This window comes from Pseudophryne corroboree, chromosome 2, assembly GCF_028390025.1.
Source record: "Pseudophryne corroboree isolate aPseCor3 chromosome 2, aPseCor3.hap2, whole genome shotgun sequence".
Lineage (NCBI taxonomy): Eukaryota > Metazoa > Chordata > Amphibia > Anura > Myobatrachidae > Pseudophryne > Pseudophryne corroboree.
The window spans coordinates 156,525,397-156,544,789 of record NC_086445.1 but is presented as its reverse complement, the minus strand read 5'-3'; the positions used below and the strand labels follow the sequence as shown (position 1 = coordinate 156,544,789).

General features: G+C 46.0%; 1 long non-coding RNA gene across 1 annotated transcript in view; it reads right to left on the bottom strand.

The window, feature by feature from the left end:
- The window catches only part of LOC135050589 (uncharacterized), a 173,631-nt gene that overhangs the window by 25,180 nt on the left and 129,058 nt on the right, over positions 1-19,393 (bottom strand). The gene's annotated exons all lie outside the window — the stretch shown is intronic.

Here is a 19,393-nt window from a genome sequence, read left to right as displayed (position 1 = left end):
GTGGGCCGGTGATAATGTTAGAATCCTGATGCTCAGGACAGGGGAGATCTTATGTAGTGAGTCCTGAGCACCAAGACGGATTGCTGGGATAGGGAAATGGGAAGGAAATAGCCCCTAGCACCCTACCTCCGTTGTCTTACCCGTGTTATCAATTCACGCCTGAACGACTATGGTTTCTTGGGCCCATGGCAGCCGCGTTTGAAGGGCGGATTAGGTCTGCCCAACTCCGATGCCCCCTCAGGTCTTAAAGAGAGACAAGGCGTGAACTGAGACAGGGTAATAACAAGGGGACCTCTAACTGAAACAACCACGCTAGGGGCTATAAACTACCTAAAAACTAAACGTATGTGTGGCACGCCGCCAAAGGAAAAAGAACTACAAAAAAAACACTATCCACTCCCCTACACGGCACCGCCGAGTTCCGGGGAGGACAGTGAAAGCGGAAACCTCCGCAAATGCACCAATTCACAGTAGAGATGAGCGGGTTCGGTTCCTCGGAATCCGAACCCGCCCGAACTTCAGGGTTTTTTACACGGGGCCGAGCAGGCTCGGATCCTCCCGCCTTGCTCGGTTAACCCGAGCGCGCCCGAACGTCATCATCACGCTGTCGGATTCTCGCGAGGCTCGGATTCTATATAAGGAGCCGCGCGTCGCCGCCATTTTTCACACGTGCATTGAGATTCATAGGGAGAGGACGTGGCTGGCGTCCTCTCCGTTTAAAGAGATTCGAGAAGAGAGTGAGACAGTCTCACTAGAGAGAGACACAGTAGTAATTTTGGGGAGCATTAGGAGGAGTACTACTACTACTAGTACTTGCTGAAGTGAAGTGATAGATAGTGTGACTGTATTGTATTATCTGACTTGTGGGGGAGACACTGACAGTGGGGAGCAGTTAGAGTCTGAGAGCAGGACTCAGGACTCAGGAGTACATACTACATATAACGTACAGTGCACACTTTTGCTGCCAGAGTGCCACACCAGTATAATATATATTGTGATTGTATGCTTAGGAGTACTACTTGCAAGTTGCTGATAGTGTGACCAGTGACCTGACCACCAGTTTAATAATCACCACCAGTTTAATTAATATATATATATATATAATTGTATATAATTAATATATATATAATATTATAATTGTATACCACCTACCCGTGTTTTTTTTTTCTTTCTTCTTTATACATACTACTATAGTAGCTTACTGTAGCAGTCTGCGGTGCTGCTGAGCTGACAGTGTCCAGCAGGTCCGTCATCAGTCATCATTACCTAATAAATATATATCTACCTGTCCGGCTGCAGTACTAGTGATATTATATATACATATATATATTGATTTCATATCATTATCATCCAGTCTATATTAGCAGCAGACACAGTACGGTAGTCCACGGCTGTAGCTACCTCTGTGTCGGCACTCGGCAGTCCATCCATAATTGTATACCACCTACCCGTGGTTTTTTTTTTCTTTCTTCTTGATACATACTACTATAGTAGCTTACTGTAGCAGTCTGCGGTGCTGCTGAGCTGACAGTGTCCAGCAGGTCCGTCATCAGTCATCATTACCTAATAAATATATATCTACCTGTCCGGCTGCAGTACTAGTGATATTATATATACATATATATATATTGATTTCATATCATTATCATCCAGTCTATATTAGCAGCAGACACAGTACGGTAGTCCACGGCTGTAGCTACCTCTGTGTCGGCACTCGGCAGTCCATCCATAATTGTATACCACCTACCCGTGTTTTTTTTTTTCTTTCTTCTTGATACATACTACTATAGTAGCTTACTGTAGCAGTCTGCGGTGCTGCTGAGCTGACAGTGTCCAGCAGGTCCGTCATCAGTCATCATTACCTAATAAATATATATCTACCTGTCCGGCTGCAGTACTAGTGATATTATATATACATATATATATTGATTTCATATCATTATCATCCAGTCTATATTAGCAGCAGACACAGTACGGTAGTCCACGGCTGTAGCTACCTCTGTGTCGGCACTCGGCAGTCCATCCATAATTGTATACCACCTACCCGTGGTTTTTTTTTTCTTTCTTCTTGATACATACTACTATAGTAGCTTACTGTAGCAGTCTGCGGTGCTGCTGAGCTGACAGTGTCCAGCAGGTCCGTCATCAGTCATCATTACCTAATAAATATATATCTACCTGTCCGGCTGCAGTACTAGTGATATTATATATACATATACAGGTTGAGTATCCCTTATCCAAAATTCAAAATCACGCATTTCTGCTTTCCCTACTGAGATAATGACACATATATATGTATATTATATTATATACCTATATAATATATTTATATATACACTTAATATATAATATATATGTCATTATCTCAGTAGGGGACCCAAAAATGTGGGATTTTGCATTTTGGATAAAGGATACTTAACCTGTATATATATTGATTTCATATCATTATCATCCAGTCTATATTAGCAGCAGACACAGTACGGTAGTCCACGGCTGTAGCTACCTCTGTGTCGGCACTCGGCAGTCCATCCATAATTGTATACCACCTACCCGTGTTTTTTTTTTTTCTTTCTTCTTGATACATACTACTATAGTAGCTTACTGTAGCAGTCTGCGGTGCTGCTGAGCTGACAGTGTCCAGCAGGTCCGTCATCAGTCATCATTACCTAATAAATATATATCTACCTGTCCGGCTGCAGTACTAGTGATATTATATATACATATATATATTGATTTCATATCATTATCATCCAGTCTATATTAGCAGCAGACACAGTACGGTAGTCCACGGCTGTAGCTACCTCTGTGTCGGCACTCGGCAGTCCATCCATAATTGTATACCACCTACCCGTGGTTTTTTTTTTCTTCTTGATACATACTACTATAGTAGCTTACTGTAGCAGTCTGCGGTGCTGCTGAGCTGACAGTGTCCAGCAGGTCCGTCATCAGTCATCATTACCTAATAAATATATATACCTGTCCGGCTGCAGTACTAGTGATATTATATATACATATATATATTGATTTCATATCATTATCATCCAGTCTATATTAGCAGCAGACACAGTACGTTAGTCCACGGCTGTAGCTACCTCTGTGTTGGCACTCGGCAGTCCATCCATAATTGTATACCACCTACCCGTGGTTTTTTTTTTCTTTCTTCTTGATACATACTACTATAGTAGCTTACTGTAGCAGTCTGCGGTGCTGCTGAGCTGACAGTGTCCAGCAGGTCCGTCATCAGTCATTACATAATAAATATATATACCTGTCCGGCTGCAGTACTAGTGATATTATATATACATATATATATTGATTTCATATCATTATCATCCAGTCTATATTAGCAGCAGACACAGTACGTTAGTCCACGGCTGTAGCTACCTCTGTGTCGGCACTCGGCAGTCCATCCATAATTGTATACCACCTACCCGTGGTTTTTTTTTTCTTTCTTCTTGATACATACTACTATAGTAGCTTACTGTAGCAGTCTGCGGTGCTGCTGAGCTGACAGTGTCCAGCAGGTCCGTCATCAGTCATCATTACCTAATAAATATATATCTACCTGTCCGGCTGCAGTACTAGTGATATTATATATACATATATATATTGATTTCATATCATTATCATCCAGTCTATATTAGCAGCAGACACAGTACGGTAGTCCACGGCTGTAGCTACCTCTGTGTCGGCACTCGGCAGTCCATCCATAATTGTATACCACCTACCCGTGGTTTTTTTTTTCTTTCTTCTTGATACATACTACTATAGTAGCTTACTGTAGCAGTCTGCGGTGCTGCTGAGCTGACAGTGTCCAGCAGGTCCGTCATCAGTCATCATTACCTAATAAATATATATCTACCTGTCCGGCTGCAGTACTAGTGATATTATATATACATATATATATTGATTTCATATCATTATCATCCAGTCTATATTAGCAGCAGACACAGTACGGTAGTCCACGGCTGTAGCTACCTCTGTGTCGGCACTCGGCAGTCCATCCATAATTGTATACCACCTACCCGTGGTTTTTTTTTTTCTTTCTTCTTGATACATACTACTATAGTAGCTTACTGTAGCAGTCTGCGGTGCTGCTGAGCTGACAGTGTCCAGCAGGTCCGTCATCAGTCATCATTACCTAATAAATATATATCTACCTGTCCGGCTGCAGTACTAGTGATATTATATATACATATATATATTGATTTCATATCATTATCATCCAGTCTATATTAGCAGCAGACACAGTACGGTAGTCCACGGCTGTAGCTACCTCTGTGTCGGCACTCGGCAGTCCATCCATAAGTATACTAGTATCCATCCATCTCCATTGTTTACCTGAGGTGCCTTTTAGTTGTGCCTATTAAAATATGGAGAACAAAAATGTTGAGGTTCCAAAATTAGGGAAAGATCAAGATCCACTTCCACCTCGTGCTGAAGCTGCTGCCACTAGTCATGGCCGAGACGATGAAATGCCAGCAACGTCGTCTGCCAAGGCCGATGCCCAATGTCATAGTACAGAGCATGTCAAATCCAAAACACCAAATATCAGTAAAAAAAGGACTCCAAAACCTAAAATAAAATTGTCGGAGGAGAAGCGTAAACTTGCCAATATGCCATTTACCACACGGAGTGGCAAGGAACGGCTGAGGCCCTGGCCTATGTTCATGGCTAGTGGTTCAGCTTCACATGAGGATGGAAGCACTCAGCCTCTCGCTAGAAAAATAAAAAGACTCAAGCTGGCAAAAGCAGTAGCACCGCAAAGAACTGTGCGTTCTTCGAAATCCCAAATCCACAAGGAGAGTCCGACTCCAATTGTGTCGGTTGCGATGCCTGACCTTCCCAACACTGGACGTGAAGAGCATGCGCCTTCCACCATTTGCACGCCCCCTGCAAGTGCTGGAAGGAGCACCCGCAGTCCAGTTCCTGATAGTCAGATTGAAGATGTCAGTGTTGAAGTACACCAGGATGAGGAGGATATGGGTGTTGCTGGCGCTGGGGAGAAAATTGACCAGGAGGATTCTGATGGTGAGGTGGTTTGTTTAAGTCAGGCACCCGGGGAGACACCTGTTGTCCGTGGGAGGAATATGGACACTGACATGCCTGGTGAAAATACCAAAAAAAATCAGCTCTTAGGTGTGGAAGTATTTCAACAGAAATGCGGACAACAGGTGTCAAGCCGTGTGTTGCCTTTGTCAAGCTGTAATAAGTAGGGGTAAGGACGTTAACCACCTCGGAACATCCTCCCTTATACGTCACCTGCAGCGCATTCATAATAAGTCAGTGACAAGTTCAAAAACTTTGGGTGACAGCGGAAGCAGTCCACTGACCAGTAAATACCTTCCTCTTGTAACCAAGCTCACGCAAACCACCCCACCAACTCCCTCAGTGTCAATTTCCTCCTTCCCCAGGAATGCCAATAGTCCTGCAGGCCATGTCACTGGCAATTCTGACGATTCCTCTCCTGCCTGGGATTCCTCCGATGCATCCTTGCGTGTAACGCCTATTGCTGCTGGCGCTGCTGTTGTTGCTGCTGGGAGTCGATGGTCATCCCAGAGGGGAAGTCGTAAGACCACTTTTACTACTTCCACCAAGCAATTGACTGTCCAACAGTCCTTTGCGAGGAAGATGAAATATCACAGCAGTCATCCTACTGCAAAGCGGATAACTGAGGCCTTGGCATCCTGGGTGGTGAGAAACGTGGTTCCGGTATCCATCATTACTGCAGAGCCAACTAGAGACTTGTTGGAGGTACTGTGTCCCCGGTACCAAATACCATCTAGGTTCCATTTCTCTAGGCAGGCGATACCGAAAATGTACACAGACCTCAGAAAAAGAGTCACCAGTGTCCTAAAAAATGCAGCTGTACCCAATGTCCACTTAACCACGGACATGTGGACAAGTGGAGCAGGGCAGGGTCAGGACTATATGACTGTGACAGCCCACTGGGTAGATGTATGGACTCCCGCCGCAAAAACAGCAGCGGCGGCACCAGTAGCAGCATCTCGCAAACGCCAACTCTTTCCTAGGCAGGCTACGCTTTGTATCACCGGTTTCCAGAATATGCACACAGCTGAAAACCTCTTACGGCAACTGAGGAAGATCATCGCGGAATGGCTTACCCCAATTGGACTCTCCTGTGGATTTGTGGCATCGGACAACGCCAGCAATATTGTGTGTGCATTAAATATGGGCAAATTCCAGCACGTCCCATGTTTTGCACATACCTTGAATTTGGTGGTGCAGAATTTTTTTAAAAACGACAGGGGCGTGCAAGAGATGCTGTCGGTGGCCAGAAGAATTGCGGGACACTTTCGGCGTACAGGCACCACGTACAGAAGACTGGAGCACCACCAAAAACAACTGAACCTGCCCTGCCATCATCTGAAGCAAGAAGTGGTAACGAGGTGGAATTCAACCCTCTATATGCTTCAGAGGTTGGAGGAGCAGCAAAAGGCCATTCAAGCCTATACAATTGAGCACGATATAGGAGGTGGAATGCACCTGTCTCAAGCGCAGTGGAGAATGATTTCAACGTTGTGCAAGGTTCTGCTGCCCTTTGAACTTGCCACACGTGAAGTCAGTTCAGACACTGCCAGCCTGAGTCAGGTCATTCCCCTCATCAGGCTTTTGCAGAAGAAGCTGGAGACATTGAAGGAGGAGCTAACACGGAGCGATTCCGCTAGGCATGTGGGACTTGTGGATGGAGCCCTTAATTCGCTTAACAAGGATTCACGGGTGGTCAATCTGTTGAAATCAGAGCACTACATTTTGGCCACCGTGCTCGATCCTAGATTTAAAGCCTACCTTGGATCTCTCTTTCCGGCAGACACAAGTCTGCTGGGGTTGAAAGACCTGCTGGTGAGAAAATTGTCAAGTCAAGCGGAACGCGACCTGTCAACATCTCCTCCTTCACATTCTCCCGCAACTGGGGGTGCGAGGAAAAGGCTCAGAATTCAGAGCCCACCCGCTGGCGGTGATGCAGGGCAGTCTGGAGCGACTGCTGATGCTGACATCTGGTCCGGACTGAAGGACCTGACAACGATTACGGACATGTCGTCTACTGTCACTGCATATGATTCTCTCACCATTGAAAGAATGGTGGAGGATTATATGAGTGACCGCATCCAAGTAGGCACGTCACACAGTCCGTACTTATACTGGCAGGAAAAAGAGGCAATTTGGAGGCCCTTGCACAAACTGGCTTTATTCTACCTAAGTTGCCCTCCCACAAGTGTGTACTCCGAAAGAGTGTTTAGTGCCGCCGCTCACCTTGTCAGCAATCGGCGTACGAGGTTACATCCAGAAAATGTGGAGAAGATGATGTTCATTAAAATGAATTATAATCAATTCCTCCGTGGAGACATTGACCAGCAGCAATTGCCTCCACAAAGTACACAGGGAGCTGAGATGGTGGATTCCAGTGGGGACGAATTGATAATCTGTGAGGAGGGGGATGTACACGGTGATATATCGGAGGATGATGATGAGGTGGACATCTTGCCTCTGTAGAGCCAGTTTGTGCAAGGAGAGATTAATTGCTTCTTTTTTGGTGGGGGTCCAAACCATCCCGTCATTTCAGTCACAGTCGTGTGGCAGACCCTGTCACTGAAATGATGGGTTGGTTAAAGTGTGCATGTCCTGTTTATACAACATAAGGGTGGGTGGGAGGGCCCAAGGACAATTCCATCTTGCACCTCTTTTTTCTTTAATTTTTCTTTGCGTCATGTGCTGTTTGTGGAGTGTTTTTTGGAAGGGCCATCCTGCGTGACACTGCAGTGCCACTCCTAGATGGGCCCGGTGTTTGTGTCGGCCACTAGGGTCGCTTATCTTACTCACACAGCTACCTCATTGCGCCTCTTTTTTTCTTTGCGTCATGTGCTGTTTGGGGAGTGTTTTTTGGAAGGGCCATCCTGCGTGACACTGCAGTGCCACTCCTAGATGGGCCCGGTGTTTGTGTCGGCCACTAGGGTCGCTTATCTTACTCACACAGCTACCTCATTGCGCCTCTTTTTTTCTTTGCGTCATGTGCTGTTTGGGGAGTGTTTTTTGGAAGGGCCATCCTGCGTGACACTGCAGTGCCACTCCTAGATGGGCCCGGTGTTTGTGTCGGCCACTAGGGTCGCTTATCTTACTCACACAGCTACCTCATTGCGCCTCTTTTTTTCTTTGCGTCATGTGCTGTTTGTGGAGTGTTTTTTGGAAGGGCCATCCTGCGTGACACTGCAGTGCCACTCCTAGATGGGCCCGGTGTTTGTGTCGGCCACTAGGGTCGCTTATCTTACTCACACAGCTACCTCATTGCGCCTCTTTTTTTCTTTGCGTCATGTGCTGTTTGGGGAGTGTTTTTTGGAAGGGCCATCCTGCGTGACACTGCAGTGCCACTCCTAGATGGGCCCGGTGTTTGTGTCGGCCACTAGGGTCGCTTATCTTACTCACACAGCTACCTCATTGCGCCTCTTTTTTTCTTTGCGTCATGTGCTGTTTGGGGAGTGTTTTTTGGAAGGGCCATCCTGCGTGACACTGCAGTGCCACTCCTAGATGGGCCAGGTGTTTGTGTCGGCCACTAGGGTCGCTTAGCTTAGTCATCCAGCGACCTCGGTGCAAATTTTAGGACTAAAAATAATATTGTGAGGTGTGAGGTATTCAGAATAGACTGAAAATGAGTGGAAATTATGGTTTTTGAGGTTAATAATACTTTGGGATCAAAATGACCCCCAAATTCTATGATTTAAGCTGTTTTTTAGGTTTTTTGGAAAAAAACACCCGAATCCAAAACACACCTGAATCCGACAAAAAAAATTCGGTGAGGTTTTGCCAAAACGCGGTCGAACCCAAAACACGGCCGCGGAACCGAACCCAAAACCAAAACACAAAACCCGAAAAATTTCCGGCGCTCATCTCTAATTCACAGTAAAGTAAACACTAAGCGGCATAGGCCGCAACACGCGGCAGAAGCCGCTACTCACGAAACCGGGCGAGAACCCCAGATGACAAACAGGTTCGCAAGGACTAGAAGGATTCCCAGGACCGGCTTCGGACCTCCAAAGTACCAAAGGGCAGGGAGCAAGATCCACCAAACACGGCTGACAGGAACAGAGTTCTGCAAGGCAGGAACAGCATACAAGAAGCTATCACCAGCGGGGCTGCAGTGTGCTGGCTCACATAAAAAGGAGGGCCAGCAGGACCAGCCCCCAGACCCTAATTACTAGTTGCCGTGCATCTGCCCTGCTGCACGAGCAACCTAATTAACTATTCTTAGCAACGGGGAACGCGGTCCACCTGTGGCGTCCCCGTTGCTATGCACCCGGAGGCCCTGAACGCACGGCGTCCTGCGTTGCCAGGGACCCGGCAGCTATCGTGCGCACGGCGTCCTGGCGTTGCTAGGCGCCGTGCGGGGGACAGGGAAGGAGAGAGGCGCGGCGGCCGTGACCGCTGCTCAGTCAGAGCACGGCCGAAGACCGCCGCGCCTAACACTACCTCTGTGTCGTCAAGTATACTATCCATATCTGTGCTGCATTGTAGTTGTGCGCAGTATATAGTAGGAGGACAGTGCAGTATTTTGCTGACCACCAGTATATATATAGCATTATGGTACAGTAGTCCATTGCTCTACCTCTGTGTCGTCAAGTATACTATCCATATCTGTGCTGCATTGTAGTTGTGCGCAGTATATAGTAGGAGGACAGTGCAGAATTTTGCTGACCACCAATATATATATATATATATATATATATATTGTCAAAGTCGAAAAATATCCTCTTACATATGCCTTCTACTAACCCCTCATGCACATGCCCGCTGCACGTGCATGCACTCTGCCGTGCGTGCACATATCTGCAAATTGCGTAAGATCGCTCCGGCGATCACGCGCGGTGTATGCGCATTTACGGTAGAGTTTGTGAGCGTCTAGCGGGCGACTCGATCATAACATATTTTTCCCTCATAGTGTGTTTTATAGTGAATATTCCCCTTAACAATGTTGGAAAGTATGTTTAGTGTAGTGATGAGCGGATTCGGTTTTACTCGGTTTTACTCGGTTTTACTCGGTTCTCAAAACGGCATCTTATTGGCTCACGGATGTCACGTGTTTTGGATAGCCAATAAGATGCCGTTTTGAGAACCGAGTAAAACCGAGTAAAACCGAACCTCGCTCATCACTAGTTTAGTGTAAACGGTTCTTGGACAGAGAGATTCCTCATTGCATGATGGGAAGGGTCAGATAAAGGTAGAACGGTGGTGTCTAGTATCCAGCTGTAGAGTATTTTATTAGTAACATTTCGGTGTTGGTTAGGAAGAGATTGTTCGCTCCTGCGCATAGTTATGTACAAAAGTAGTTTATAGATATTTACTGTATTTGCTGTTCATTACCCATGCGGCGGGAATCCTAAGGATACCTCCCACCTGAGCAGTTGGAGAAAGGCACAGCCCACCTGTTCGAACCCACCTATGACCTTTTGTTATAATGCAGAGACACATTCCTGTGTCCACTGAACCATGAGATTATAGGGACCATTGTATTGTTACTGTATGTTGTGTATATAAAGACCACCATTGCCTGTCCAGTCACTCACTCTCTCTGCAAGGTTTTCATATTGAAGGCTGAGGGCTGGATTCAGGACGCGCCTGCGAATCATTCCCACGTGTGTAAGTTCTCTGTAGCCATTTTGTTATCCTCTGTGTTTGCCATTTGTTCTCATTGTGTACACATTCTGTTTTCTTGTATTTGCGATCGTTCGCTATTGTTCATATTTTTTCTCGTTATTCTGTTTAGATTTTATGTTAGTTTTGTAGTGTATAAGCTGTACTGTTTTTCCCCTTTTTTTTTACTCAAATAGAATTATCCACTGGGTGTTAGAGCCTAAGTGGTTTTTGTATCCTAACCAGGTCTTGTGTTTTCACTAGTTACTGTAGAGGGTTTTCTGAGCGTCTCAATCGCTCAAACAGTTTCTCATATTATCAAGGTTAATAAGTATTACATCGTTATAGTATTTCATTGCCAAGGTTTAAAGTGTAAAACGTACCCTTAAGGTGTGTAGTTAATAAGGGTTACTGTGTAACATTCAGTGAGCGTGCGTTTCGCTTGTGCGTCGCGCCCACGGCCTAGCGTCCGCTACGCTAGGTGCGTACCCTTACGGTACTCTGTGCGCCAATAGCGTACTTAGCCCATAATAGAATATAGCTTAATGTTTTTAGGTAATAACTGACTTTATCAATATATATAGCAGTACGGTACAGTAGTCCATTGCTCTACCTCTGTGTCGACAAGTATACTATCCATATCTGTGCTGCATTGTAGTTGTGTGCAGTATATAGTAGGAGGACAGTGCAGAATTTTGCTGACCACCAGTATATATATATAGCAGTACGGTACAGTAGTCCATTGCTCTACCTCTGTGTCGTCAAGTATACTATCCATATCTGTGCTGCATTGTAGTTGTGCGCAGTATATAGTAGGAGGACAGTGCAGAATTTTGCTGACCACCAGTATATATATATATATATATATATATATATATATATATAGCAGTACGGTACAGTAGTCCATTGCTCTACCTCTGTGTCGTCAAGTATACTATCCATATCTGTGCTGCATTGTAGTTGTGCGCAGTATATAGTAGGACAGTGCAGAATTTTGCTGACCACCAGTATATATATAGCAGTACGGTACAGTAGTCCATTGCTCTACCTCTGTGTTGTCAAGTATACTATCCATATCTGTGCTGCATTGTAGTTGTGCGCAGTATATAGTAGGAGGACAGTGCAAAATTTTGCTGACCACCAGTATATATATAGCAGTACGGTACAGTATTCCATTGCTCTACCTCTGTGTCGTCAAGTATACTATCCATATCTGTGCTGCATTGTAGTTGTGCGCAGTATATAGTAGGAGGACAGTGCAGAATTTTGCTGACCACCAGTATATATATAGCAGTACGGTACAGTAGTCCATTGCTCTACCTCTGTGTCGTCAAGTATACTATCCATATCTGTGCTGCATTGTAGTTGTGCGCATTATATAGTAGGAGGACAGTGCAGAATTTTGCTGACCACCAGTATATATATATATATATATATATATATATATATATCAGTACGGTACAGTAGTCCATTGCTCTACCTCTGTGTCGTCAAGTATACTATCCATATCTGTGCTGCATTGTAGTTGTGCGCAGTATATAGTAGGACAGTGCAGAATTTTGCTGACCACCAGTATATATATAGCAGTACGGTACAGTAGGCCATTGCTATTGATATATTACTGGCATATAATTCCACACATTGAAAGATGGAGAACAAAAATGTGGAGGGTAAAATAGGGAAAGATCAACATCCACTTCCACTTCGTGCTGAAGCTGCTGTCACTAGTCATGGCCGAGACGATGAAATGCCATCAACGTCGTCTGCCAAGGCCGATGCCCAATGTCATAGTAGAGAGCATGTAAAATCCAAAAAACAAAAGTTCAGTAAAATGACCCAAAAATCAAAATTAAAAGCGTCTGATGAGAAGCGTAAACTTGCCAATATGCCATTTACGACACGGAGTGGCAAGGAACGGCTGAGGCCCTGGCCTATGTTCATGGCTAGTGGTTCAGCTTCACATGAGGATGGAAGCACTCATCCTCCCGCTAGAAAAATGAAAAGACTTAAGCTGGCAAAAGCACAGCAAAGCACTGTACATTCTTCTAAATCACAAATCCCCAAGTAGAGTCCAATTGTGTCGGTTGCGATGCCTGATCTTCCCAACACTGGACGGGAAGAGGTGGCACCTTCCACCATTTGCACGCCCCCTGCAAGTGCTGGAAGGAGCACCCGCAGTCCAGTTACTGATAGTCAAATTGAAGATGTCACTGTTGAAGTACACCAGGATGAGGATATGGGTGTTGCTGGCGCTGAGGAGGAAATTGACAAGGAGGATTCTGATGGTGAGGTGGTTTGTTTAAGTCAGGCACCCGGGGAGACACCTGTTGTCCATGGGACGAATATGGCCATTGACATGCCTTGTCAAATTACAAAAAAAAATCACCTCTTCGGTGTGGAATTATTTTAACAGAGATGCGAACAACAGGTGTCAAGCCGTGTGTTGCCTTTGTCAAGCTGTAATAAGTAGGGGTAATGACATTAACCACCTAGGAACATCCTCCCTAATACGTCATCTGGAGTGCATTCATCAGAAGTCATTGACAAGTTCAAAAACTTTGGGTGACAGCAGAAGCAGTCCACTGACAACTAAATCCCTTCCTCTTGTAACCAAGCTCCTGCAAACCACACCACCAACTCCCTCAGTGTCAATTTCCTGATTAGACATGAAAACAATAGTCCTGCAGGCCATGTCACTGGCAAGTCTGACGAATCCTCTCCTGACTGGGATTCCTCCGATGCATCCTTGAGTGTAATGCCTACTGCTGCTGGCGCTGCTGTTGTTGCTGCTGGGAGTCGTTCGTGATCCCAGAGGGGAAGTCGGAAGACCACTTGTACTACTTCCAGTAAGAAATTGACTGTCCAACAGTCCTTTGCGAGGAAGATGAAATATCACAGCAGTCATCCTGCTGCAAAGCGGATAACTCAGGTCTTGGCAGCTGCGGTGGTGTTAAACGTGTGTCCGGTATCCACCGTTAATTCACAGGGAATTAGAGAATTGTTTGAGGTACTGTGTCCCCGGTACCAAATACCATCTAGGTTCCACTTCTCTAGGCAGGCGATACAGAGAATGTACACAGACGTCAGAAAAAGACTCACCAGTGTCCTAAAAAATGCAGTTGTACCCAATGTCCACTTAACCACGGACATGTGGACAAGTGGATCAGGGCAGACTCAGGACTATATGACTGTGACAGCCCACTGGGTAGATGTATTGCCTCCAGCAGCAAGAACAATAGCAGCGGCACCAGTAGCAGCATCTCGCAAACGTCAACTCGTTTCTAGGCAGGCTACGCTTTGTATCACCGCTTTTCATAAGAGGCACACAGCTGACAACCTCTTACGGAAACTGAGGAACATGATCGCAGAATGGCTTACCCCAATTGGACTCTCCTGGGGATTTGTGACATCGGACAATGCCACCAATATTGTGCGTGCATTACATGTGGGCAAATTCCAGCACGTCCCATGTTTTGCACATACATTGAATTTGGTGGTGCAGAATTTTTAAAAAAACGACAGGGCCGTGCAAGAGATGCTGTCGGTGGCCCGAAGAATTGCGGGCCACTTTCGGCATTCAGCCACCGCGTGCCGAAGACTGGAGCACCAGCAAACACTCCTGAACCTGCCCCGCCATCATCTGAAGCAAGAGGTGGTAACGAGGTGGAATTCAACCCTCTATATGCTTCAGAGGATGGAGGAGCAACAAAAGGCCATTCAAGCCTATACAGCTACCTACGATATAGGCAAAGGAGGGGGAAAGCACCTGACTCAAGCGCAGTGGAGAATGATTTAAACGTTGTGCAAGGTTCTGCAACCCTTTGAACTTGCCACACGTGAAGTCAGCTCAGACACTGCCAGCCTGAGTCAGTTCATTCCCCTCATCAGGCTTTTGCAGAAGAAGCTGGAGAGATTGAAGGAGGAGCTAAAACTGAGCGATTCCCTTAGGCATGTGGGACTTGTGGATGGAGCCCTTAATTCGCTTAACCAGGATTCACGGGTGGTCAATCTGTTGAAATCAGAGCACTACATTTTGGCCACCGTGCTCGATCCTAGATTTAAAACGTATGTTGTATCTCTCTTTCCGGCAGACACAAGTCTGCAGAGGTGCAAAGACCTGCTGGTGAGATACTTGTCAAGTCAAGCGGAACGTGACCCGTCAACAGCTCCTCCTTCACATTCTCCCGCAACTGGGGCTGCGAGGAAAAGGCTAAGAATTCCGAGCCCACCCGCTGGCGGTGATGCAGGGCAGTCTGGAGTGAGTGCTGACATCTGGTCCGGACTGAAGGACCTGCCAACGATTACAGACATGTCGTCTACTGTCACTGCATATGGGCCCTCATTCCGAGTTGTTCGCTCGCAAGTGAATTTTAGCAGATTTGCTCATGTTAAGCCGCCGCCTACTGGGAGTGAATCTTAGCATCTTAAAATTGCGAACGATGTATTCGCAATATTGCGATTACACACCTCGTAGCAGTTTCTGAGTAGCTCCAGACTTACTCGGCATCTGCGATTATTTCACTGCTTGTCGTTCCTGGTTTGACGTCACAAACACACCCAGCGTTCGGCCAGACACTCCTCCGTTTCTCCGGCCACTCCTGCGTTTTTTCCGGAAACGGTAGCGTTTTTTCCCACACGCCCATAAAACGGCCTGTTTCCGCCCAGTAACACCCATTTCCTGTCAATCACATTACGAACGCCAGAACGATGAAAATGCCGTGAGTAAAATACCTAACTGCATAGCAAATTTACTTGGCGCAGTCGCAGTGCGGACATTGCGCATGCGCATTAAGCGGAAAATCGCTGCGATGCGAAGATTTTTACCGAGCGAACAACTCGGAATGAGGGCCATGATTCTGTCACCATTGAAAGAATGGTGGAGGATTATATGAGTGACCGCATCCAAGTTGGCACGTCAGACAGTCCGTACGTATACTGGCAGGAAAAAGAGGCAATTTGGAGGCCCTTGCACAAACTGGCTTTATTTTACCTAAGTTGCCCCCCCTCCAGTGTGTACTCCGAAAGAGTGTTTAGTGCAGCCGGTCACCTTGTCAGCAATCGGCGTACGAGGTTACTTCCAGAAAATGTGAAGAAGATGATGTTCATCAAAATTATTTATAATCAATTCCTCCGTGGAGACATTCACCAGCAATTGCCTCCAGAAAGTACACAGGGACCTGAGATGGTGGATTCCAGTGGGGACGAATTAATAATCTGTGAGGAGGGGGATGTACACAGTGAAAGGGGTGAGGAATCGGACGATGAGGATGTAGAGCCAGTTTGTGCAAGGAGAGATTGATTGCTTCTTCTTTGGTGGGGGCCCAAACCAACCAGTCATTTCAGTCACAGTCGTGTGGCAGACCCTGTCGCTGAAATGATGGGTTTGTTAAAATGTGCATGTCCTGTTTATACAACATAAGGGTGGGTGGGAGGGCACAAGGACAATTCCATCTTGCACCTCTTTTTTCTTTAATTTATATTTGCATCATGTGATGTTTGGGGCCAATTTTTTAAGTACCATCCTGTCTGACACTGCAGTGCCACTCCTAGATGGGCCAGGTGTTTGTGCCGGCCACTTGGGTCGCTTAGCTTAGTCATCCAGCGACCTCGGTGCAAATTTTAGGACTAAAAATAATATTGTGAGGTGTGAGGTGTTCAGAATAGACTGGAAATGAGTGGAAATTATGGTTATTGAGGTTAATAATACTATGGGATCAAAATGACCCCCAAATTCTATGATTTAAGCTGTTTTTGAGGTGTTTTTGAAAAAAAAAACACCCGAATCCAAAACACACCTGAATCCGACAAAAAATTTTCAGGGAGGTTTTGCCAAAACGAGTCCGAATCCAAAACACGGCCGCGGAACCGAATCCAAAACCAAAACACAAAACCCGGAAAATGTCCGTTGCACATCTCTAGTTATTTATTATTTGTCTACTGTAGTCTAGTGGCTACTATACTCTTCTGTTTTACTTTGTGCTGTCTGATTGTTCCCCCTGTGTATGGCACTGCAGACCATTTGTGGCACAACATAAATAAGGTGTAATAATGATTATAATAATAATGAAGTATCTGGTGGCGTTTTGCGGCAGTATTGCACTCCGCATCCAGGCACAGAACTAGCTAGAGTGGTCTAAAACTGAATATGACCCTTGACACAGACTGGGCAAATGAGCTTCAGCTGAAGTGGATGTGTGTGGGTCATTGAAACCTCACTTGGAAGTTTGTAGTAATAGAAATCTAATATAGAGTTATTTTGTTCCATGTACAGAGTTGCCCTAATGTTTTGCCCTTTAGCAAAGTCAAAATCATTCCCACTTTTAAAGTTTCACTGTGATGCATATGTGGATGCAATATGCGAAAAATCATTCGGCACTTGGCAAGATATTGTTTATACTGAGAACTATCTCCTCCAGTTTTTTCCGGCAACTTGACCGGAGGTTCAGACACAGAAACCAGAGATTTTCTTGCTGCGACAGGTCTGAAGGCTGGATGGCTCCAGCATCCTTACTCTCCTTCAGGAATCTCTGCATTATAGTCAGATGATCTTGTGATGAATGTATGGGTTGGGTATGCATGACCGGCGGAATCCCGGCTGCAGATGCCCTGGGGGGCGAGCTGAACGAAGCCACAGGTTATATTCCCACTCTATAGGTATCGTGGACACCCACGAGTGGTAACAGTCCCTGTTAGTCGGCATGTCAACTGTCAGGGCTGTAAGGGGGTGGGATACTTGCGTCGGTATTGTGACCTGCGGTCTCCTGACCACCTGTCACATAACTGCCTCCCGAATGTACTGCTTCCATAGTCTGAAAATTGGGTAAGACATTTTATGGGTATGAGTCCATTTTATGGCTTCATTATTGTGTCACGGCTTTTGAGGATATTTTCTCATTTTGATGGTGTTGGACTCTTTAGGCTGGAACCAATGTAGATTAAGTACAAGTGGTTCAGCCAAACATGGGTACAGAGATGCACTAGGTAGGACTGTGTTGGGGAGTCATGGCTATGTCACATACACCCCTCATAAAAACACTGCGCATTCTGCCTATGAATCAGGAGGGAGAGGTGGGGTGCTGGGACAGGAGGAAGGGGTGGGGTGCTGGGGACAGGAGGGAGAGGTGAGGTGCTGGGGACAGGAGGAAGGGGTAGGGTGCTGGGGACAGGAGGAAGGGGTAGGGTGCTGGGGACAGGAGGGAGAGGTGAGGTGCTGGGGACAGGAGGGAGAGGTGAGGTGTCGGGGACAGGAGGGAGAGGTGAGGTGCTGGGGACAGGAGGGAGAGGTGAGGTGCTGGGAACAGAAGGGGGAGGTGGGACGCGGAGTATTAGTGGTGGATGGTATCCGGAGATTAGAGGCACAGGACTGCTGGATGAGGCATGCTGCGGTGCTAACATATACTCAACTGTGGCGGGTGCCTGACCATTCAGTAAAAGAGGCTAGAATAGAATCAGGGGGCTGGGAAGACAGAAAGCCATAGAGATGGGGCGGAACCACACATCTGCACTGTGTTCACGCAGAAACATCATATAGTCAAGCCGGCCAAGATGCTGAAAATAGGATCATCACAGGGGGGAAATCTGTACCCCTGTCCCCCCGCACAGCCTGTTACATAGCAGCTGCATGGGAGGGCTGACAGCAGCAGCCTCATCCTGATGGCAGCCATGCTGCTGAAATAAAAGCAAAAGCAAAAATCTCCTAAAGGACAGGTCCCCCCCCCCCCCCCCTTCCCAATCCACCTATGCATATTATGATCAACAAATGTTTAGACTTCTGAACAGAGGAGAAACAGAAGGGATAATTAGAGATGTCGGCAAACGAATAGTTTACTGTATTTACATCGTCGTTGTTTGCTGAATTGCGTGTGCACTAGACCTGTACCGCACATCTGCAGATCGTGTCCTAAGGCATCAGACTATTAGTGCCACATAGGCCGCAGTCACAGGCTGCTGCCGCTTTAAAGGCGGCGGTGGCGAAGGAGAGAATTCTCAAAAATGGGGATGAAGCCAGTGTCTGTGCCTTCTGAGGCAGCTTCCCTGGCCCCTAGAAGCGTGAAAACTCCGCCCATTCTCAGTAACCTCAGGGTTACTCAGATGACCAATGTTCAGCCAGATGATCCAATGCTGCGTCTGTGGACACAGCAGCGGATCAGAGAAGCCGCCTCCTGCAGCATTACAATATCTTCGCATAGCAGCTGCTGTGTCCATCTCCTTAGACTCAGAACATGTATAAATTACGGGTGGTGATGTGAGGCATGCAGTGTTTAAAAATGTCTCTTGCTGCAAGAAGTTACAACTCTGTGTTAAATGAACATCTCACAGTATACGTGCTGGCTGGTCTCTTCAGGCCCCAACAAATATTGTTAACACAACACGAGGTGTTATAACCATCAAATTATCTGATAACATCTGTCTGCCTTCCGTGTCAGACTAAATCCTACCTTCTGCGTGAGGTAAGAGTGTCTGACGGAAAAAGCCATTATGTACATATTTGTGAGTTATCGCATGCCATCCACTCAGAGAGCTTTCTCATACGCATTAAGTAAATAATCATAAATATACATTATATAAAAATAAAAATGAATCACGAACGCAGGAATAATGTTTCTAACTAATCCTTGTCTTCTTTTCCCAGACGATAAAGATCACTCAGTACAACCTGTGAAGTAAGAATGTATGGTATGTTAAATGTGGCGTTAGCTAACTACCCCTTATAAGAGAAAAACGCTGTACTGTATATCCTTGCCTACAC